Source organism: Sapajus apella, unplaced genomic scaffold (genome assembly GCF_009761245.1).
Source record: "Sapajus apella isolate SASKATOON/1434 unplaced genomic scaffold, GSC_monkey_1.0 scaffold37, whole genome shotgun sequence".
Taxonomy (NCBI): Eukaryota; Metazoa; Chordata; class Mammalia; order Primates; family Cebidae; genus Sapajus; species Sapajus apella.
The window spans coordinates 18,130,203-18,155,678 of NW_022436977.1; the positions used below are offsets into that span (position 1 = coordinate 18,130,203).

The 25,476-nt window shown below is 35.0% G+C and overlaps 1 pseudogene; it reads right to left on the minus strand.

The window, feature by feature from the left end:
- Window positions 1-5,477: 5,477 nt before the first annotated feature.
- LOC116564596 lies at window positions 5,478-24,429 on the minus strand (annotated as a pseudogene).
- Between the last annotated feature and the right edge of the window lie 1,047 nt (window positions 24,430-25,476).

Below are 25,476 nucleotides of genomic sequence, written 5' to 3' on the forward strand. Positions count from 1 at the left end.
AAATCAGTAACATTTCTATATGCCAACAGTTAACAATTTGAAAAATTAATAAAATTAATTCCACTTACAATAGCCACATGTAAATTAAATATCTAGGAATTAATCAAAGAAGTTAAAGATCTCTATAATGAAAAAAGTAAGACACTGATGAAAGAAATTGAAGAGGCTGCAAAAAAATGAAAAAATGTTTTATGTTCATGGATTGGAAGAATCACTATTGTTAAAATACCCATACTACCCAAAGCAACCTACAGATTCAATGAAATCTGTATCAAAATACCAATAACATTCTTCAGAGAAATACAAAAACAATTCTAGAATTTATATGGAACCATGAAAGACACAGAACAGGCAAAACTATCCTAAGTAAAAAGAACTGGAGGGACCACATTACCTGACATCAATTATATTGTAGAGCTATAGTACCCCAAAACAGCATGGTACTGTCATAAAAAACAGACACATATACCAGTGAAACAGAATAGAGAATCCAGAAGAAAATCCACACACCTACAGGGAATTCATTTTTGACAAAGGTACCCAGAACATACACGGAGGGAAAAACAGTCTCCTCAATAAATGGTGCTGAGAAAACTGGATATCCATATGTAGAAGAATGAAACCAGACTCCATCTCTCACCATATACAAAGACCAAATCAAAATAGATTACAGACTTAACTCTCAGACCTCAAACTATGAAAACTCAAACCACTATAAGAAAACATTGGGGATAATCTCCAGGACACTGGTCTGAGCAAAAAAATTTTAGCACTATCCGACAAGCACAGGCAACTAAAGCAATAATGGATAAGTGGGATCACATCAGTTAAAAAGCTTATGCACAGCAAAGGAAACAGTCAACAAAGTGAAGAGTCAACAAACAGAACAGGAGAAAATATTATCAAACTACCCATGTTAAAAGGGTTTAAAAACCAGAATATATGAAATGTTTAAACAAGTCTTTAGGAAAAAATCTGGTAATCCAAATTAAAATATGGGCAAAAGATTTGCATAGACATTTCTCAAAGGAAGACATAAAAATGACAAATAGGCATATGACAAGGTACTCTACATCACTGATCATCAGAGAAAAGCAAGTCAAAACTGCAATGAAATATCATCTCACCCCAGTTAAAATGGCTTATATCTAAAAGACAGACAATAACAAATACTGGCAAGGATGTAGAGAAAACACTGCACACTGTTGGTGGTAATGTAAATTAGTACAACCACTATAAAGAACATTTTGGAGGCTCCTCAATAAACTAAAAATTGAGCTACCATATGATCCAGCAATCCCACTTCTGGGTATATGCCCAAAATAAAGGAAATCAGAATATTGAGGCAATATCTGCATTTCCATATTTTTGGCAGCACTGTTCACAATAGCCAAGATTTGGAAGCAACGTAAGTGTGCATTCATTGTATGAAGAAAATGTGGTTCACATACACAATGAAGTACTATTCAGCCATAAAAACATTAGTTTCTGTCATTTGCAACAATATGGATAGAACTGAAAATCATTATGTTAAGTAAAATAAGCCAGGTATAGAAAGTCGGATCACTTGTTTTCACTTATTTGTGGGATTGAAACATCAAGTAAACTAATTGACATAGACATAGAAAGTAGAAGCATGGTAACTACAGGCTGGGAAGTGTAGTGGTGGGTTGGGGGGCTGCAATGGAGCTGGTTTGGTAGTTCCATCCCTAGGCCCCCAACCCACCACTACGCTTTCCAGCCTATAGTAACCAGTACAAAAAATAGTTAGAAACAATGAATAAGACCTACTGTTTGATAGCACAATAGGGTGACTACAGTCAATAATAACGTAGTTACACATATTAAAATAAATATTAATCAGATAATTTGTAATTCAAAGCATCAGTGCTTGAGGAGAGGGATACTTCATTCTTATTTCAAATTGCAAGCCTGCATCAAACCATTTGATGTACTGCATAAATGCACGCAACTACTACGTACCCATAAAATTTTTTAATAAATAAAAAAATTAAAGAATAAAAAATTGAAACAAACAAAAAAAGACTCCTGGTGTTCTCTTCCCTGTGCAAATCCCAAAAACTCTAGCATGACTATAATATAGAAAAATTATAAGGTACATCTTGTTGTTTCCTTTGTTGTTTGAAACTCATTATCTTGACTATTTTCACATATTTTGATTGTTTCATTTTTTATTGTTTCAGGCAATGGGAATTTTTCATTCTTATGATTTCGTGTTGGCCCTCTAATACTAAGCCTTATTTTTACACTTAACGCTTGACATTTTTATTAGACTCCTGAATAATTTGCATCTTATGTAATGGAGTCGGAGCAACTGTTTAGACACATGAAGTATCTTCTTAGATCAATATAAATATCTTGAATTTTCCACCAGGGTGAAAATCACAGCTACAGCTTAGCATCTGGGCCCAAAGTGCTGAGGTGTGACTTAGACTAAAAGACTCCAAGCTTAATGAAAGAACTGCCTCTAATTATGCTTTAAAAGTGAATCTATACTTCAAGTCCCAGGTGCTATAGTAGTTTTACAAGATCCCAAGCCTAGAATACTAGCTCTGCAGCTTGTCTAAGCATCTGGGCCTGGATCCCAATGCCACTGCAGTTGGCTGTAGGCTATTTCAGACCCAATACCAAAATAGATGTCCTTATCTATAACATTTCACTGAAGGAAAAATCAAGCACAGAAGAATCCCTGAAGCCCTTGCCCTTATAAACTACACAGCCAACATCCCTGTCAAAAAGTCCTGCAGCCTAGACTACTAAGGCATTTGCAGTCATTGTTGACATTAGTCATAACTAAAGAAGTTGCATGGGAGACTATGTCAATGTGCCCCATGGAAACAGAATTACCATAGCCTGCTGCACAAACATCTTCAGGTCTATCTGCAGGTGTTACTCTTCCCTTATGAAAACCACTCTGTAAAATTTGTAAGAGGTGGCTACAATACCAGATGCATAGACATCAATTCAGGGACACAAGAAACATGAAAGAACGATGAAACATGACACCATCGAAAAACAATAATTCTCTATTAACTGAGCTCAAAGAAACACAAATTTATGGACTGCATTAAAAAGAATTGAAATTAATGATCTTAAGGAAATTCAGTTAGGTACAAGTACCTACACAAGTAGACAATTCAAAGAAATCAGAAAAACAATTTGTAATTTAAATGAGAGATTCAACAACGAGGGATATATAATAAAATAGAACTAAACAGAAATCTTAGAGCCAAAAAATTCAATCAGGGAAATAAAATTAGAATATATAACTTTAACAGCAGACTAGATCAAGCAGAATAAATAATCTGTCAACTAGAAGATATATCTTTTGAAATAAATTTGAGGAAAAGGAGAAAAAAGAATAAAAAGGAGTGAAGACAGCCTATAGGACTTATGGGACACCATCAAACAAACAAATACTCATATTGTGGGAGTTTGCAAAGAGAAGAGATGGTGAAAGGGATAGAAAGTTTATTTAATGAAATAATTGCTAAAATTTTCCAAGTCTTGGGAGAGATCAGGACATTCAGATGCATGAAGATGGAAGATCATCACACAGATACAAACAAAAGATAGCCACTTCAAGGCACATTATGGTCAAGCTGTCAAAAGTCAAGGACAAAGAGACAGTTGTTAAGTCAGCAAGAAAAAAGCAACAAGTCACATATAAGTGCCATTAGACTTATCAGATTTCTCAGGAGAAACTTTGCAGTCCAGGAGAGGATCAAATGATATATTCAAAGTGATGAAAAAAAAAATTCTGCAAACTGAGAATACTATGCCCAGCAAAACCATCATTCAGAAATAAAAGAGAAATAAAGTCTTCCCTAACAAAAAAAAGTAGAAGGAATTCATCACTAGATATGCTCTGCCAGAAATGCTTAAATAAGTTCTTCAAACAGAAACAAAAAGATGATAACTACAGATGGACCTCCAATTTATGATGATTTGATTTACTATTTTTTTACTTTATAATTGTTTGAAACAATTACAATCTCAACATACTTTGAATTTTGAACTTTTCCTGGGCTAGTGATACATAGTACATGGCATATTTCATATTTTATTATAAAAATATGCTTTGTATAAATAATTTTGCAAAACTGTAGGCTAACATAAATGTTGTAAGCACATTTAAGGCATATTATTTTAAGCTATGATTTTGGGTAGGTTAGATGTATTAATTGCATTTTCTACTTACAGGACTTTCAACTTAAAATGGGTTTACTGGGATGTATCACCATTATAAGTAATGGAGCATTTGTACTACAATGATACATATGAAAGTATAACATTCACTGGTAGAAGTAAATACATAGTCAAATGCTGACTACTCCAATATTTTAATGACAATATATAAAGCATACAGATCTCTAATATGAGCCTTTTTGTTAAGCCTCATTAAAACCACAATAAACGAACAAACAAACAAAAAACCTGACAATAGATATACAAATTATCGAGAGAAAGGAATTAAAGCTAAGGACTATAAAAACTTACCAAATTAAAAATGAAGACGATAAGTGAGGAAGAAAGGAACAAAGGAGATGCCAAACAATCAGAAAAAAAAAAGGCTGTGGTGAGTTGTTACCTATCAATAATAGCCTTGAATATAAATGAATGAATTCTCCAAGCAAAAGCAAAGTGACTGAATGGATTAAAAAACAATATTTAATTACATGCTGCCTACAAGAAATTCTTTTAAGCTTTAAGGACACATATATGTTGAAACAAAAAGGAGGAGGAAGATATTCCATGCAAATAATATTCAAAAGAGAATAGAGGCAGCAATACTTACGTATCTGATAAAACAGACTTCAAGTCAAAGCTGTTGCAAGAGACAAAGAAGATAATTATTTAATGATAAATGGATCAATTTATTAAGAGGATATAACAGTGGTAAATATATATGCACTCAACATTGATGCACCTAAATATATAAAGCAAATATTAATGGACATGAAGGAAGAAATAGGTACCAATACAATAATAGCAGGAGAATACGATACATTTTCAAAAATAGATAGATCAATCAGACAGAAAATCAACATGGAAATACTAGATTTGAACTGCACTTTAACCTAAATGGAACTAACAGACTGTATAAAACTCTCCATTGTACAGCAGCAGAATGTACGTTCTTCTCTAGTGCACATGGAACATTCTCCAGGATAGACCATATGTTAGGCCAAAAAACAAGTCTTAACAAATTTAAGATTGAAATCATACCTAGTATTGTTTCCAAACATAATGATATGAAACTAGAATTGATAACAGGAGGAATCTTGAAAAATTTATAAATATATGGAAATTAAACAACATGCTTCTGAACTACCGATGGGTAAAATAAGAATTCATAAGAAAAAATTTAAAATATCTTGAGCCAATGATGGAAACACAATATATAAAAACCTATGAAATGTGGTCAAAGAAGTGCTTCTTTTTTTTTTTTTTTCAACAATGACTCTTTATAAACTTGTATGGGGTCTAAATTATCTCTTGTATTATATTTGTGTGTATTCATTCCAGAGAGAATTAGGTGATCTGCCTTCAGGTTACCTGCTGGGAATTTCTCCAGAGCTTCTGGCTCCCCTTGAATGGCCGCCTCCAACTTGTTAGAACTCCCAGCATCACAGCGATGGCAGCTCTCTTAGATTCCCCACACATCCACGACCTATATCATGTCCAATAAATCATCCACATCACCACCTTCTTCAAATACGACTGCTGTGTCTTCACTTGGTTTTTCTTTGGGGGCCAGAAACTTTTTGGCTTCCTCAGCTGTGACAGAACTTCAAGATGCTTCCTCTTTGGCGATCAGAGTAATTCCATCATGAACAACAATTTCCCAGAAATGATTTAATTGTTTACTTTCCACTTTCTCTTGAAGGACTTTCAGGAAGTTGTTAAAGTGCTGCTCTTCTGAAAACTTAATGGCTTCTTCCCGGAAGGCCCTGATGCAGTCCATGCTCTTCATAAAATAAAATGTTTCATTAGTATCCAAAAACTGTTTGATGTGATTTATGAGCTAGTTACTTGCTTCCTCAAAGCTGGATTTCTTCTGTTTTGCTAGAACATGGAAGTTTTCAGCAGGATTCACACTTCCAACAGAGGTGACACTGCATTCATTCAGGCTGGAGATGCTGAAATGGGCTCCCCCTTCCTCAGTCTTTAATTTTTTTTAGTGGTGGGTGGGTCCATCTTCATGGTTGTCTTGGAAAACATCCTGAGCAGTTACCTGATCCTTTTTCTTGGCTTCAATCAGAGGAAAAAGAGTCTTTATTTTAGACAGCAGAATATGAAATTTCTTTGGCACCTCAGTGGGAGGATTCAGCATATTCCAAATATGCTGCTGAACTGGGGCCAGAGGCACCCGGGGATATAAAGCTCTATGCAGCAGACACTGGAATAATCTCTAAAATCGAGGATTTGAGATTTTGGTGGTTGGAAACAACGCTTCAAGGGTGTTTGTCTTCTCATCTTTCTTTGCCAAGCTCATGGAGTCAATCAAAGTATCAATAGCATTCAACTGTGCCTCAGTGGGAGTGTATTTCTTACTGTTTTTCAAGGATAAAAACATGTATTGCCTCAAGTCTTCTATGAAAGGCAGCTGCACATACACCTAACACTCATAGTTATGTTTGATATGAGGAAAATCCAAGCTGACTTGAAGATTAGCTCTTTTGTCATAAACATATCAAACTATGGCCACCATGTCTAAGTCATTCAAAGCATGAATCAGGGAGGAAGGTGCAACTGCTGCTGCCTCATCACCTCTTCCTGCAAATACCTTTAGAACTTGATTTCCCATGAAGAATCTTCTCTGAACCTGAGATGATTAATGAAATCCCAAAACAGAGAAGCACTTCCCCTCCAATTTATATTTCATTTGTTCCTCATCTACTTTAGAGAAAGGAACTATATCACTTCCATAGTAGAACCCTTGAATAATATCCTCTTTTAAAATTTCAGTTTCATCATCATCATTTAAGCAATAAGCTGTTTCTTTTTGTATATCTTCTTTTTTTTAGGATTTTTGCATCCACAACTGTACAAGTCTTTTAACTCTCTCCCATAGAATCGATTTATAGGCTAAAACCTTATAGACAAATTGGAGCCAATGGTCAGTCAGCAGAGCCAGTGGATGGAATGTCTCTCAATTTTCTTGAAGACACACAGTTTTCTCAGACTCTCACTGAAGGAATAAATTTCATCCAACCCATCTTCACCTTCTAAAGATATCATCACCATTTTCACTATCTCAAAACCTTTTTGCTGTTCGGTAATTTCTTTTAGTGGAAAGGAAGGCCCATGGCCACCCAAGAGAAAGGGGCCATCTCCTCTGTCTCCACTTCCATCTTCCTTGCCAGGTGAGAAAGGCAAGAAGAATTGCAGGGAGATTTCACATTTCTTTAAGCTATGAATTATAATATCCAGCTGACTTTTGCTGAATCGGCTGCTGAGGTCAGTGAATATTTCAATATGCCTCTTCTCGAACTTCTTTCCTATGGTTTCATGTCAAATCACATCCGTGCTCACGATTAGTGCATCCAGGAAGTCAGCCTGTTTAGAACCTGGTTGGATTTTGCTTTCAATGTCCTCTAGCAAATCAAAATCCTGTAGCATCAGATGTCTGTGCACTGTGATGTTCTGATACTGATCACCACCAGAAAGCGGATTGTCAGTGCCATCTGTACCAAACAGGACTAAAGCAATCTTATCCTTGTTCTCAGCAAACACCTGTCACTGAACAAAAATGGTTATCACCTTCTTTGCTTGTTCAAATGGGGATTTCTTGACTAGGAAAAGAGTTACACATGGTAAAGCCCACATCTATACACACACAACAGCTGCCTTATTTCCCGACCGCACTGTGTTGCCAGTCTTCAGACACTTTGGTTGCTGCTTCCTGGCAGGAACCTGCCAAGTTGCAACTCCAGTCAAAGTAGTTCTAAGGAAAACATTTTATAATAATAAATGGCTCATTTAAAAAAGACTAATGCTAAATAAATAGCCTAACATTAGGTTCCAAAAAGCTAGAATACGAAAAATAAAATGAGCTCAAAATTAGCAGATTAAAGAACAGAACAGAAATAATCAGAGAATAGGAAAAAAAAAAAAAACAAAATAAAAAATGAATAAAACTAAAAATGGGTTTTTTACAAAATAAAGAAATTGACATATGTCTAGCTAGACTACGAAAAAGACAGATGACTCAAAAAAATAAAATAAGAAATGAAAGTGGACACACTACAACAGATGCCTCTGAAATTTAAAAAATCATAAGGGACTATTATGAACAATTATATGCCAACAAACTGGCTAACACGGAAAAAGTGAATGAATTTTTAGAAAAATTTAGCCTACCAAGATTGAATCAAGAAGAAATAGAAATATTAAACAGATTGATAAGAAATAAAAGAATTTAAAAACTTATTAAATACCTTCCAAGAAAGAAAATATCAGGACCAGATGGCTTGGATAAATTCAAGCTGAATTCTACCAAACATTCAAATAATTATTACCAATACTTCTTGAATGCTTTCAAAATATAGAGGTAAAGAAAACATGTCTGACTATATTTTACAGGCCCAGTATCACATTGATACTAGAGTTGGACAAAGAAATCACAGGGAAAAAAACAAACCAAAAACAAACTACAGACCAATATCTCTGATAAAACACTGATGCAAAATTTCTCAATAAAATATTAGCAAACCAAATTCAATAACACTTCAGAAGATTATATACCATGGCCAAGTGTATATATTCCTGGCATGCAAGTCTGAATTAAAACACATATCACACAATGGCATACTGGAAGATCAAAACAATATAATCATTTCAATTGATGCAGAAAAAGCATTTAACAAAATGCAGCATTTTTTCTTTCTTTCTCTCTATAATATATAGAGAATATATACATATATATTTTATTGTACTTTAGGTTCTGGGGTACATGTGCAGATTATGCAGGATTGTTGCATAGATACATACATGGCAATGTGGTTTGCTGCCTCCATCCCCCAGTCACCTATATCTGACATTTCTCCCCATGTTATCCCTCCCCAACCTCCCTACCCCCCATCCCTCCCCTATTCACCCCCAACAGACCCCAGTGTGTGATGCTTGCCACCCTGTGTCCATGTGTTCTCATTTTTCAACACCTACCTATGAATGAGAACATTCAGTGTTTATTTTTCTCTACTGGGGTCAGTTTGCTGAGAATGATGGTTTCCAGATTCATCCATGTCACTACAAAGGACACGAACTCATCATTTTTTATGGCTGCATAGTATTCCATGGCATGTATGTGCCACATTTTCCTTGTCCAGTCTATCATCAGTGGACATTTGGGTTGGTTCCAGGTCTTTGCTATTGTAAATAGTGCAAGAATGAACATATGTGTACATGTTTCTTTATAATAGAATGATTTATAATCCTTTGGAGATATACCTAGTAATGGAATTGCTGGGTCAAAAGGAATTTCTATTTCTAGGTCCTTGAGGAATCACCACACTGTTTTCCACAATGATTGAACTAATTTATACTCCCACCAACAGTGTAAAAGTGTTCCTATTTCTCCACATCCTCTCCAGCATCTGTTGTCTCCAGATTTTTTGATGATCGCCATTCTAACTGGCATGAGATGGTATCTCAATGTGGTTTTGATTTGCGTTTCTCTAATGATCAGTGATGATGAGCATTTTTTCATGTGTTTGTTGTCCTCATAAATGTCTTCTTTTGAAAAGTGTCTGTTCATGTCCTTTGCCCACTTTTGAATGGGTTTGTTTGTTTTTTTCTTGTAGATCTGTTTTGGTTCTTTGTAGATTCTGGATATTAGCCCTTTGTCAGATGGATAAATTGAAAAAGTTTTTCCCATTCTGTTGGTTGCCAGTTCACTCTAATGATTGTTTCTTTTGTTGTACAGAAGCTCTGGAGTTTAATTAGATCCCATTTGTCTATTTTGGCTTTTGTTGCCATTGCTTACGGTGTTTTAGTCATGAAGTCCTTGCCTATGCCTATGTCATGAATGGTTTTGCCTAGGTTTTCTTCTAGGGTTTTTATGGTGTTAGGTCTTATGGTTAAGTCTTGAATCCATCTGAAGTTAATTTTAGTGTAAGGTGTCAGGAACGGGTCCAGTTTCTGTTTTCTACAAATGGCTAGCCAGTTATCCAAACACCATTTATTAAACAGGGAATCCTTTCACCATTGCTTGTTTTTGTCAGGTTTGTCAAAGATCAGTTGGTTGTAGATATGTAGCATTGCCTCTGAGGCCTCTGCTCTGTTCCATTGGTCTACATCTCTGTTTTGGTAAAAATTACCATGCTGTTTTGATTACTGTAGCCTTGTAGTATAGTTTGAAGTCAGGTAGCATGATGCCTCCAGATTTGTTCTTTTTGCTTAGGATTGTCTTGGCTATGCAGGCTCTCTTTTGGTTCCATATGAAGATTAAGGTGCTTTTTTCCAGTTCTGTGAAGAGGACCATAGGTAGCTTGATAAGATAGAGTTGAATCTATAAATTACTTTGGGCAGTATGGCCATTTTCACAATATTGATTCTTCCTAACCATGAGCATGGAATATGTTTTTCCATCTGTTTGTGCCCTCTTATTTCCTTGAGAAGTGGTTTGTAGTTCTCCCTGAAGGGGTCCTTTACATCCTTTTTTAGTTGTATTCCTAGGTATTTTATTCTCTTTGTAGCAATTGTGAATGGGAGTTTGCTCTTAATTTGGCTCTCTTAGTCTGTTATTGGTGTATAGGAATACTTGTGGTTTCTGCACATTGATTTTGAATCCTGAAGTTGCATATCAGTTTGCTGAAGTTGCTTATCAATTTCAGGAGATTTTGGGCTGAGATGATGGGGTCTTTTAAATATACAATCATGTCTTCCAATACTATACTGAATAGGAATGGTGAGAGAGGGCATCCTTGTCTAGTGCCAGATTTCAAAGAGAATGCTTCCAGTTTTTGCCCATTCAGTTTGATATTTTCTGTGGGTTTGTCATAAACAGCTTTTATTATTTTGAGATACATTCTATTGATACCTAGTTTATTGAGAGTTTTTAGCATAAAGGGCTGTTGAATTTTGTTGAAGGCCTTCTCTGCATCTATTGAGATAATCATGTGGTTTTGTCTTTGGTTCTGTTTATGTGGTGGATTATGTTTATAGACTTGTATGTGTTGAACCAGCTTTGCATCCCTGGGGTGAAGCCTACTTGATTGTGATGGATAAGCTTTTTGATGTGCTTTTGCAATGGGTTTGCTAGTATTTTATTGAAGATTATTGCATCTATGGTCATCATGGATATTAGCCTGAAGTTTTCTTTTTTTTATTGAGTCTCTGCCTGGTTTTGCTCTCAAGATGATGTTGGTCTCATAAAATGATTTGGGAAGAATTCCCTTTTTTTGTATTGTTTGGAACAGTTTCAGAAGGAGTGGCACCATCTCCTCTTTGTACATCTGGTAGAATTCGGCTGTAAACTCATCTGGACCTGGGCTTTTTTTCGTTGTAAGCTATTAATTGCTGCCTTAACTTCAGCCCTTGTTATTGGTCTATTCAGGGTTTCAACTTCTTCCTGATTTAGGCTTGGGAGGATGCAAGTCTTGATAAGTATTTCTCAACAATTTAGATATAGAATGAAATTTCCTCAACATAAGGGTTATTTATAAATAACCCATAGCTAACATGATGATCAATGGAGAAAAACTGAAGACCTTCCTGGTAAGATCCAGTACAAGGCAAGGATATGCACTCTCACCGCTTCTGTTAAATATAATATTGGAAGTATTATCTTTATTTTATTTTTCTCAAAAAATTGTGATGATTGTTTTATTTTTCTCAAAAAATAGCCTTGCTCTATCATCCAGGCTGAAGTGAAGAGTTGCAGTCTCGACTCACTGCAACCTCTATCTCCTGGGTTCAAGCAATTCTCATGCCTCAGCCTCCTGAGTAGCTGGAATTACAGGCAACTGCCACCACACCCAGCTAATTTTTGTATATTTAGTAAAAACAGAGTTTCACCATATTGGCCAGGCTGGTCTCGAACTCCTGACCTCAATCGATCCTCTCACTTTGGCCTCCCGACATGCTGGGATTACAGGTGTGAGCCACCGTATCCAGCAGCTTGGTCACTGTTGCTTTGTAACGGAGCTACTGATTGTGTTCTAGTAGCTTTGGGGATGAGTCTTTAGGATATTCTATGTGCATAATCATGTTATCAGCAAACAGTTACTGTATGACTTCCTCTTTCCTGATTTGGATGCCCTTTTTTTTCTTTTTCTTGCCTGACTAATCTGTTAGGATTTCCAGTACTATGTTAAATAGAAGTGATAAAAGTGGGCATCTTTGTCTTTTTCCAGTTCTCAGGGGAAATGTTTTTAACTTTTCCCCATTCAGTATAATGTTGGCTGTGGGTTTGTCATAGATGGTTTTTATTACCTTAAGGTATGTCCCATCTATGCCAATTTTCTTGAGAGTTTTAATCAAAGAGATGCTGTATTTTTTGAAATGGTTTTTCTGCATCTATTAAGATGATTATGTGATTTTTGCTATTAATTCTGTTTATATGATGTATCATGTTAATTGACTTGCATATGTTAAACCATCCCTGAATCCTGGATATGAAACCTACTTAATCATGGTGGATTTTTTTTTTTTTTTGATATGCTGTTGGACTCAATTCTCTAGTATTTTTTTGAAGATTTTTGCATACATGTTCACCACGGATATTTGTCTGTAGTTTTGTTTTTGTGTTATGTCCTTTCTTGGTTTTGGTATTAGGGTGATACTGGCTTTCAAGAATGATTTAGGGAGGAGTCCTTCTTTATCTTTTGGAATAGTGTCAATAGTATTGGTACAAATTTTTCTTTGAATGTCTGATCTAATTGAGCTGTGAATCAATCTGGTCCTGGACTCTTTTTGTTGGTAAATTTTTCATTATTCTTTCAATCTTGGTGCTTGCTATTGGTCTGTTTACAGTTTCTATTTATTCCTGGCTTAATCTAGAAGGATTGTATATTTTCAGAAATGTGTCCATCTCATCTAGGTTTTCTAGTTTATGTGCTAAATTTATTGAGAATCCCTTATATGTGATGAGTTGTTTCTCTCTGTGTTCAAAAGTCTCTGTCATTAATTTTAGACAGTTTGATTATTATGTCTTGGTATGGGTCACTTTGAGTTAGCATATTTGGATTTTGTTGAGCTTTCTGGATGTTTATATTCATGTCTTTCCTCAAATTTGGGAAATTGTCAGCCATTATTTCTTCAAATGTTCTCTTAGTTCCTTTCTTTTTCTCTCTCATTTTTACATGATTACAATGCATATGTTGGTCTGCTTGATATTTTCCTAAAGATCCCTTAAAGTTTGTTCATTGTTCTTTATGATTTTTTCTATTCCTCAGACTCAATAATTTCTATTGTTTTACCTTCAATTTCACTAAATTTTTACACTATGTGTTCATATCTGCCTTTGGAATCCTCTGAATTTTTCATTTTAGTTGTATTTTTCAGCTCAAGAATTTCTTATTGGTTTCTTCTTAGGTTTTCTATCTCTTTAATTGTATTTACATTTTGATAATACATCATGTTACTGGCTTTGTCCATGACTTCTTTTAATTCTTTGAGGACCTCTAAGACAGTACTTTTAACTACTTTGTCTAATATATCTGTCATTAAATTTTTTTCAGAGAGAGTTTTAGATGTTTTCCTTTAAATGAACAATAATTTTTTATTTCTTTGTGTGCCTTGTTGATTATTTTTGGTCAAAAACCATACATTTAATACATTTAAACTATACTACACATCTAATAATGTGTTTTCTCTGGATATCAGATTCTCCCCCTTACCTGGAGTTTGCTGTTTTCTTTTTATTTAATTTTTTTTACAAACTGATTTAGGTTTTTTTTTTGTTTTTTTTTTGTTTTTTTTTTTTTTTTTCTGCTGAGTACCCACCTGAGATGTTAAAACCTTCTCAGGTCTTTTCTTAGCCTGTACCTTCCCCGGTGCATAAGCAGTAACTTTATAACTCCCCCTGTATATGAAGTTGTTTTTGAATGGCCTGGTCTTAAATGTCCGGCTTACAAAAGGAAATAAAGAGAAAAATGATGGGGGAACAAAAAAGTGCCTGCCCTTTAAATCCCCTGAAATCAAGTCACCCTTATGGGGCAGGGCTTACAACAAAGAAGGAAGGTGTTACAACAATGGCTGCTGCCTTTTATTCTGCACCTCTGTAATCAGAAGTAGCAATCAGCAATCAGAGCACACATACCTGATATTTGGAGAATAGGGTACTTTTCACTTACCCTAGCTCCCGCAAACTATGGGCAAGGTGTTCCAAGAACATTTGCACAGACGCTTGCCATAGAAGTGAAGAGTGGAGGATGTGTAGCTGCTACTATACTCAAAACTGAAATTGACTGAAACTAACTACAATATATTATTTAAGTCTTCCCTGGAAGTTGCGAGCCTTCAGTAGATACAAGAGTTCCAAAATAGTTACGTCATAAATATTCTACCAGTGTAATTGTTTTCCAGGTAGAGAGACAGACTTCTGGTACTTCCTACTCCAGTCTTCCCAGAACCCTCTTCAATCCATTTTATACATACAGAACACCTGTGTGTGATAATCACTTCCAGATCAGGTTCATCATAGGAATGGCATAGACAGGTCTGATCAGAGGGAGAAAAGAACACTTCCAGAAAAAAGAAATGATGTAATTTTTTATATTTGGTTTTTCCACACTGATAAATCAGGGAAACTATATGGTTTTTATTTTTAAATATACTGATTTTTTTTTGTAAGTACTCTATGTTTTTTTTCCCCAGAAATTTGTTTAGAGACATGGCTCTCAACTTGGTGTAAGGCTCATATGTTAGGGAGAAGAAAAGAATTTTTTAAAGCCATATGAACAACTCTGAGACTCTGTACAATTCTCTTCTTACTTCCCAAATTTCACAATTATGAAGCCCCACTAAAATTATTGGTATATATTACAGAGGGATAGTAACCAAAACAGCATGGTACTGGTATGCAAACAGACACATAGAACAATGGAACAGAATAGTGAACCTAGAAAGAAATCCACATACCTACAGTGAACTCATTTTTGCCAAAGGTGCCAGGAACATACACTGGGGAAAAAGTAGTCTTCTCGACAAGCAATGCTGGAAAAACTGAATATCCATATACAGAAGAATGAAACTAGACCTCTTTCTCTCATGATCACGAAAATCAAATCCAACTGGATTATAGACTTAAATCTAAGACCTCAAACTGTGAAACTACTGTTAAGAAAACTCTCAGAAAATTCTCTAGGACATTGGTCTGGGCAAAAATTTCTTTAGTAATACCTCCACAAACATAGACAACCAGAGTAAAAAAGGATAAGGACTAATGGAATCATATCAAGTTAAAAAGCTTCTGCCCAGCAAAGGAAACAATCAACAAAGTGAGGAGACAACAAACAGAATGGGAAACAATATTTGCAAACTACCCATAAGGAGCTCAAACAACTCTACAGGAAAAAAAATGTGATAACCCATCTAAAAAAATAAGCAAAATATTTGAATAGAATGTCACAAAAGAAGACATACAAATGCCAAATAGGCATGTGAAAAGGTGCTCAACATCACTGATCATCGTAGAAATGTAAATCAAAACTGCAATGAGATATCATCTCACCCCAGTTAAAATGGCTTACATTAAAAAGACATAACAGCAAATGCTGGTAAGAAGGTGGAGAAAGGGAACCTTCATACACTGTTGGTAGGAATGTAAATTAGTACAACCACTATGGAGAACAGTGTGGAAACTCCTCAAAAAAACAAAGTTGAGCTCCATATGATCCAGGAAACCCACTGCTGGTTTTATACTCAAAAGAAAGTAAATCAGGATTTTGAAGTGATCTCTACACTCTCATCTTTGTTGCAGTACTGTTTACAATAGCTGAGATTTGGAAGAAACCCAAGTGTTTATCAACAAATACATGGATAAAGAAAATATACTTATACACAATGGAGTATTCTTCAGACATAAGAAAGCATCAGGTCCTGTCATTTGAAACATTGATGGAGCTAGAGGTCATTACATTAAGTGCAATAAGCCAGGCACAGAAAGACAAACATCACGTATTCTCACTATTTGTGAAACCTTATAATCAAAATAATTGAACTCATTGACATAGGGAGCAGAAGGATGGTTACCAGTGGCTGTGAAGGGTAGTGGGAGTGTGACAGGGGAGGTTGGCTGGTTAATGGGTACACAAAAAAAATAGAATGAATAAGAACTAGTATTTGATAAAATAACAGTGTGACTATAGTCAATAATAATTTAATTGTATATTCTAAAATAACTTAAAGAATATAATTTGTTTGTTTATAACACAAAGGATAAATGTTTGAGGGGGTAGATACTCCATTTTCTATGATGTAATTATTATGCATTGCATGCCTGTATCAAAACAACTCATTAATTCCATAAATATATATGCCTATTATGAACCCACAGAAATTTAAAATACAAAAATAAGAAATAATTTTTAAAATTTCAGTTAAGAAAATTGCTATTAATGCCCTTATTTTCATGATTGGTTTAAATTAGATAAAGCTTTCTTGTTTCATGTATGCATAGCACTTAATAGCGATTATTTTGGTAATTATTCTCAAACATGTAACAAATTACTGACGTTACTTTTTTGTTTAAAATACATATAAAAAGCATTTTTATCATTAAAAATACATTAAAATCTTAAAAAATAAATGACAAAAAATGTTATTGTAATGGTCATCTTTTCAGCCTTTCCTTTAAAATTTGTCAGCCTCCAGATAACAGAAGTTTCTGTTGCAAAAAGAAAATAATAATTCCATTTATGTGTATATGTGTGTATATACGTATATGTGCACATACATACTACAGAATCATCAATATTCTGAAGTTTCTTCATCTTTTCATGACCCTTGACAACTCAGCCAATTACTCCGTAGCAGCTTGAAAACAAGAAATGCAGCATCTCTGGTGTAAGCCATCAAATTAGAATTCAACCATAAGAGCAGCCCATGTGAGAACCCACAAATCAGGACACATGTCAGAGAGACAGTAGACAGGAATGATTATTCCACCTAAATTACCCCCAAGAGACTAGAGGTAGCAGCAGAACAATCCACCTAATTGTAATGCAGAAATGGAGAAAACCTAGTATATTTTCCTGAAGCTGAACAGAATCTGTAGTATGCCTCTGGAATGTCCCAAACCAGCTCTGTGTAAAACTAAAGCACTATTCACTTTATTAGTAAACTTCAAAATGTGATCCAAGGATTATCTGATTTGAAATTAAATTGTAGATTCTGGAACTCAATCCCCTTAAATCTCTTAAATCGGAAACTCTGAAGTTGTCTTTCAAGAATTTGCATTTCTAACAGAGTATCCAGTGGATTATTTTTAAAATAATATTTCATGGAAACATAATTACAGGTAGAAAATTATGTGTGATGAATACCCATACTAAGATTTAAAGCATTTCCATCATTCTAGAAAGTTCCTCTTGCCCCTTTTTAGTCAACTCCCCTCAATATACCAACGATGCTAAGTGAATTTCTAACTTTTCTTAGTATACATTGGTTATTTCTGCTCCTTAGCCTCATAAAAATGGAACCTATGGAAACTGGACTTTGAAAATCAAAGCTTTGTAGAGCAGAAATTGTCATAAGAAAGTCTGATATTGGAATTCTTCTGAAGTGATGGAGCTGTCTCAAGTTATCTCATTTTAAGGATATTTTGCCTCTGAGGCAGGTCCATTACGTGGTTGCCAGATAGGCTGTGAAGCTGAACTCTTCTGCACCAAGGATTTCACTCTTAGAGTCAAAACCAGCTTAAGAAATCAACTACTACATTTTCATTGTCACATTTTCACCATTTCTAAAGTTAGTTTTGTCTTCAATTTGAAATTATGTAAGAGGAATTTTAAAAACACTACAATGACAACCAGTCAAAATTTCAGTTAATATCTGGCTTTAAATAAAATAATCACAAGTGGCTGACTATCTCAGCATTTACTGTCTCCTTTCACAGTCCTTTCAGCTTGATTGTTACAAGATTTCACTTAAAAATTCTAGGTTGTTTCTCAGAATGAGAGAATAACACAGCAAGGAAATAGTTATAATTATCAGAGAAGCAAGAAAATTATGATGCAAAACACATAGTAGACCACCTAGGCTTCAGCCCTGCTGGAGCGATGTTGGCCACTGTGGTATGTTGTTGAATGTTTTGCTAAGTTCAGTGCTTCAAGCAATTTGACTTAACGTTTTTTGTTTAACTGAGTCTTCCACAATCAAATAGTTGTTGGATCACAGACTTGCTGGAGATGTAAATTAACTTTTCTTTCCCTTGTGTTTCCCTCTACAGACTCCAGCGAGGTAAGTCAGCTTTTCATTAAATAGTCTTCTCTCTTGATCTCTGATGTCAGAAGGAGTGATAAAAGTTAGAAGTGACAGTCGTACTTCCCTGTACTGCTGCTATACCAAAAGGCCTGCTTGGAGCTGGCAGGGGATGCATGTGAGATTAAATGAGAAGAGGAATAATCTAGACAGTGAAGAATGTATGCATGGCTGATGGGCAGCATGGGATGGTCAGGACAGGAAATAGTGAAAGAGGGCTTCTGAAGACGTTTTCAACTAAAGGTGATCCCATAAGTGGAATATGCTGGGGAAAACTGGAATCTCAAATAGTCACTTTATCAGCTGCATTATTACCAAATAGGATGTTGGCTAATTTTCTTTTAAAGCTTACCATCTGATTTGGGTTTTACCCTGTTTGGCTTAGTTTTCTTCTTGCATTAACTATCATTGCTCAGAAAAATACTGTTAACTATATTTCAATTTATATGTTTGCAAACTGCTCTTTCTTGAAGCAAATATTTACTCATATCTTTAATGCTATCATGTAGAAAACATTAACTTTGCACCAAGATGTGAGTCAACTTGTAACTGTGGGACTTTTAACTGGTCAATAAGAGGTTCACAGTTTATAGTCAAGCTTTTTTAGGAAGCTGTAGTTTCTACTTTAATGTATTGTAGATGTAAAGAAAAGAAAGCTACTATAATTCTGGGTCACTCAAGTAGCCTATTAGCTCCATTACCTTCTGCTTCAAAGAAGAATATATCATTGAAAATGTTACTAATTCTGAACTGAGGTCTTTTTCATTTCTTTGACCTTTGATACTTCCCATTGATTCAGCACAAACTCTATTTCATAGTGATGGAGATAAAATGCATATTTCCACTCTATGCTCAATTCTGTACATCGCTGTTGGAGAAATAAAAATTTTATAACTTTGAAGTGATGTACTAAGAGATGAGGGTTCAAAAAAAGAGAGAAATATATGGTTACCAGGAATCGTAAAATTGGCAAAATCTACAAAGTCGTCTAGAAAAACAGGACATTTGCATTGAGAATAAAAAAATGCTGGTCCAAATTGAAGCTCTGCTCTTAATAATTGGAAATCACATAATCTGAATCTTATTTTCTTGATCTGTGAATTGAGTATACTATTACCTGGCCTTTCTAAAGTTTTTTTCTGGGGTTAAGGGTGAAAATCAAACGAAGTAATCAATGTGAATATACCTTGTGTATCAAAAAGTACTATGAACATGTGCGCAGTTGCTGTTGTTTTTGCTGCTACTTGTGCTGATGGTGATGACAAGCCTCATGATATTCTAGAAGACAGATACACTGGACTACAAACCCAAGCTACTGTTCTGCTAAATGTGTGTCACTATTTAGTGTATGTCACATTTCTATATTAAGTTTTCTTATCTGTAAAATGAGGTTAAATATTGCTGTTTAAAATCAGCACACAAAAATATAACTATTTAAATAATATATAAAGTATATAACGTTAGAAAATGCCAAACACATAATAGATGATTAATAAATATTATTTTTCTTTGTAACTCCCTCCTACACACACACACACACACACACACACACACACACACACCACACACACACACACACACACACACACACACACACACACCACACTCTGAAGCACACATTTGGGACCAGGTCAAGAGTTGGAATTAGAGCAAGAATTGGCAATTTCGAGCCTGTGAAATAAATCTGGTCCACACTCTGTTTTTGTAAATAACGTTTTATCTGAACACAGCAACACTCATTTACTTACATATTACCTATAGTTAACTTTTGCACTATAATGACAGAATTGACTAGTTGCAACAGAAACTGTATGGCCCATGAAACCTAAATACAGACCCATATAGCCCTTTACAAAATGTTTGCTGATTCCTGGTGTAAAGAAAGAATCTAGAATTACAAAAATAAGAAATGAATAGTTTTGTGACTTGACGTATACTTATATGAACAACAGATACAACCTTGAAAGTGTAGATGGAATCACAAACATTTTGATGTCAGGACTTCTTTACAATTAAAAAACTTTAAAACATGTTGGTTTTATCTGTCTATATTTATCATATTCAAAATTAAAAATAAACTTGTTTTTAAAAATATTCATAAAATTATCTTACTACATATTAAAATAAATAACTTTCATTAAAAATATATTTTCCAAAGCAAAAAATTAGTTAAAATATTAGTGCTTTATATTTTTGCAAATGCCTTTAATGTTTGACAATGGGGATATAATATCTGTGTCTGCATTCAATCTGTTCTGATAATACACATCATAGCATTTGCAAAATTCTGCTGTACACTTGCACAGAGTGAGTGCAAAGAACACCCTAGCATTATTATAAAAATAGTTCTGAGTTTGTTGACACTCAATTGTCCAATATTACAGTTTGAAAACCACTTCGTGGCTATGTGGGCTCTTTTTGGTTCCATGTGAAGTTTAAGGTATTTTTTTTCCAGTTCTGTGAAGAGGGTCATAAGAAGCTTGATGGGGATAGCATTGAATCTATAAATTTCGTTGGGTAGTATGGCCATTTTCACAATATTGGTTCTTCCTCACCATAAGCATAGAATATTTTTTCATCTGTTGTGTCCTCTCTTATTTCCTTGAGCAGTGGTTTGTAGTTCTCCTTGAAGAGGTCCTTTACATTCTTTGTTAGTTGTATTCCTGGATATTTTATTCTCTTTGTAGCAATTGTGAATGGGAGTTTGCTCTTGATTTGGCTCTCTTAGTCTGTTATTGGTGTATAGGAATGCTTGTGATTTCTGCACATTGATTTTGTATCCTGAAGTTGCGTATCAGTTTGCTGAAGTTGCTTATCAGTTTCAGGAGATTTTGGGCTGAGATTATGGGGTCTTTTAAATATATAATCATGTCTTCTGCAAATAGAGACAATTTGATTTCTTCCTTTCCTAAATGAATACCCTTTATTTCTTTTCCTTGCCTGATTGCTCTGGCTAGAACTTCCAATACTATACTGAAGAGGAGGGGTGAGAGAGGGCATCCTTGTCTAGTGCCAGATTTCAAAGAGAATGCTTCCAGATTTTGCCCATTTAGTATGATATTGGCTGTGGGTTTGTCATAAATACCTTTTATTATTTTGAGATACATTCCATTGATACCTGGTTTATTGAGAGTTTTTAGCATAAAGGGCTGTTGAATTTTGTTGAAGGCCTTCTCTGCATCAATTGAGAATAATCATGTGGTTTTTGTCTTTGGTTCTGTTTATGTGGTGGATTATGTTTATAAACTTGTGTATGTTGAACCAGCCTTGCATCCCTGGGATGAAGCCTACTTGATTGTGATGGATAAGCTTTTTGATGCACTGTTGCAATCGGTTTGCTAGTATTTTATTGAAGATTATTGCATCTGTGTTCATCATGGATACCGGCCTGAAGTTTTCTGTTTTGGTTGAGTCTCTGCCGGGTTTTGGTATCAGGATGATGTTGGTCTCATAAAATGATTTGGGAAGGATTTCCTCTTTTTATATTGTTTGGAACAGTTTCAGAAGGAGTGCTACCAGCTTCTCTTTGTACGTCTGGTAGAATTCGGCTGTGAACCCATCTGGACCTGGGTTTTTTTTGGTTGGTAGGCTATTAATTGATGCCTCAACTGCATTCCTTGTCATTGGTCTATTCATAGTTTCGACATCTTCCTGGTTTAGACCTAGGAGGGTGCAAGTATCCAGGAATTTGTATCCTGAGACTGCTGAAGTTGCATATCATCTTAAGGAGATTTTGGGCTGAGCCGAGGGGCTCTTCTAAATATACAATCATCTGGAGACATCATGCTACCTGACTTTAAACTATAGTATAAGGCTACAGTAATCCAATGTGCATGGGACAGGACCCAAAATAGAGATATAGACCAATGGAACAGAACAGAGGCCTCAGAGGCAATGCCACACATCTACAACCATCTGATCTTTGACAAACCTGACAAAAACAAGCAATGGGGAAAGGATTCTCTGTTTAATAAATGGTGTTGGGAAAACTGGCTAGCCATGTGCTGAAAGCAGAAATGCAACCCCTTTCTGACAGCTTACACTAAAATTAACTCCAGATGGATTAAAGATTTAAACATAAGACCTAACACCATAAAAACCCTAGGCAAAAGAAAACCTAGGCAAAACCATCAGGACATGGGCATAGGAAAGGACTTTATAACTAAAACACTAAAAGCATTGGCAACAAAAGCTAAAATAGGCAAATAGGATCTAATTAAACTCCAGAGCTCTGTACAGCAAAAGAAACAATCATTAGGGTGAACCTGCAACCAACAGAATGGGAAAAATTTTTTTGCAATCTTCCCATCTGACAAAGGGCTAATATCCAGAATCTACATAGAACTAAAACAGATTTACAAGAAAAAAATAAACCCATTCAAAAGTGGGCAAAGGACATGAACAGACGCTTTTCAAAATAAGACATTTATGAGGCCAAGAAACATATGACAAAATGCTCATCATCACTGGTCATTAGAGAAATGCAAATCAAAACCACATTGAGATACCATCTCACGCCAGTTAAAATGGCAATCATTAAAAAATCTGGAGACAATAGATGCTGGAGAGGATGTGGAGAAATAGAAACACTTTTACACTGTTGGTGGGAGGATAAATTAGTTCAACCATTGTGGAAGACAATGTGATGCTTCTTAAAGGACCTAGAAATAGAAATACCATTTGACCCAGCAATCCCATTACTGGGTATATATCCAAAGAATTATACATCCTTCTATTAGATTTATAATCTAATAGAGACACATGCACACGTATGTTCATTGCAGCTCTGTTTACAATAGCAAAGACCTGGAAGCAACCCAAATGTCTCTATATAGACACATGCACACATATGTTCATTGCAGCACTGTTTACAATAGAAAAGACCTGGAACCAACCCAAATGCCCATTGACAATAGACTGGACAAGGAAAATGTTACACATAGACACCATGGAATACTATTCAGCCATAAAAAATAATGAGTTCGTGTCCTTTGTAGGGACATGGATAAATCTGGAAACCATCATTCTCAGCAAACTGACACAAGTAGAGAAAAACAAACACTGCATGTTCTCACTCATAGGTGGGTGTTGAAAAATGAGAACACATGGACACAGGGAGGGAAGCATCATACACTGGGGTCTGCTGGGGGGGAATAGGGGAGGGACAGAGGGGGCTAGGGAGGTTGGAGAGGGATAACATTGGGAGAAATGCCAGATATAGGTGACGGGGGGATGGAGGCAGCAAACTACATTGCCATGTATGTACCTATGCAACAATCCTACATGTTTTGCACACGTACCCCAGAATCTAAAGTGCAATAAAAAAATACATATATATATATACACACATATATGAGAAACCATTTCTATAAGGTGGTATGTAAATGTACAAAATCCAAACCAGGATAATAACCTCAAAATATAAAATTTAACTTATAATTTTAAGACCCCGATAAATTTTACTCTCTGCTTTATAACAAATAATTTGTTTTGAATACAGATATATTTTGTTAAGCAGAAGACTGTGCACTAAAAGGTAGTCCTTAAACCAAAATCCCCTATATAAAACCACATATTTTCTATTGATTTGCATTTTTCAAAGGTAAAAATGGATTCACATTTTTATGTGTAAAATTTACTGCCTATGATCCCATGTATTATTTACTGAGGAGGCAAACCATACTAACCCAGAATCAGGGTTTTGTGTCCATCCATTTTAAATATAATTGCCTCTGCTATTTCTAAGTCCCTGTTCTGCAACCCTGTGGCTCTTCCAAATTTGAGAAATAGTTGTGATGGGCCCCGTACTGAGTATTAGTGTTTCCCAGAGGTACTATTAATGTTTATGGCCAGATCATCCCTGAGTTTCCATTAAAAGAAAGAGGTTCTTAGGCACTGCAACTTTTCCCCATCAGATTTTCTGACCATCTGCCTTTGCTCCTCAGGAGCTCCATTTGCCTCCCTGTGTTTGTCCATCCCTGCGAATGCCAAAGATATGGAATAAATGAGCCTACTTCTGTGGCACTGTGAGGGGAATCCTTGGCAATGTGTCCATATCTATTTGATGTCTCCTTACTTCTTCGATCACTAATGTAGAATTAGATCACTAATGTAGAATTAGATCAGGCACAAGCTACCACAAAAAATAAACATAGAGTGTTTGATGTAAATAAAGAAATCTTTAAAAATTACGATACAAACATGTTCACTGTAGATAACTTAGAAATACATATGCACAAAACCGAAACCAAATGTACACCCTAATATCACCACTAGAAACAACTATTTTGGAATACTTTTAGTGCTCTCATTATTATTTTAATTAGTCACTTGTGATCTCATTTAAAACTTAAAAACAAGTACTAAATGATTTCTTTAAGATACTCAACTAGTAGAAAAACTTAATCTACTATTTTCACAAAACCTCATCACAATAAATACTTATTGAAAAATAATAACCATATGTTATCTTTTAAAATACTTTTAATAAATATTATTTTACTAAGAGTATAGAAAATTTATATAGGCTTCTAATTATTATTTTTGAATAAAAGGAAATCATTTATTTTCTATTAGAGAATTGAAAAATAGTGTTTCTATTTAAGTAAATTCAAATAAACTTGTGCAAAAATGCATAACTGGTTTAATGCATAACTGAACTTGACATTATTTCAGGTAGGACAGACTGGATAATGAAATGAGCAATGTTGGGATTATAATCAGCTGAACAGTGAAAATTTAATTTTTTATGTGATTTACACATGAAAAAGTAAAAAAGAGGATTTGATTTATAGATAATAATATCCTTTAGCTATTACATTTAAAATAATTAAATTTAAAAATGGCAATGAACTCAGTAATTTTTATGTTTTTGCAACACATGATACGTATCACTGTACAATTTCAGTTTTTGAAGGTTTTTGATAAAATTTAACATAACTTCATGCTAAAAACTCTTGATAAACTAGGTATTAATGGAACATATCTCAAAATACTAAGAGCTATTTATGACGAGCCCATAGT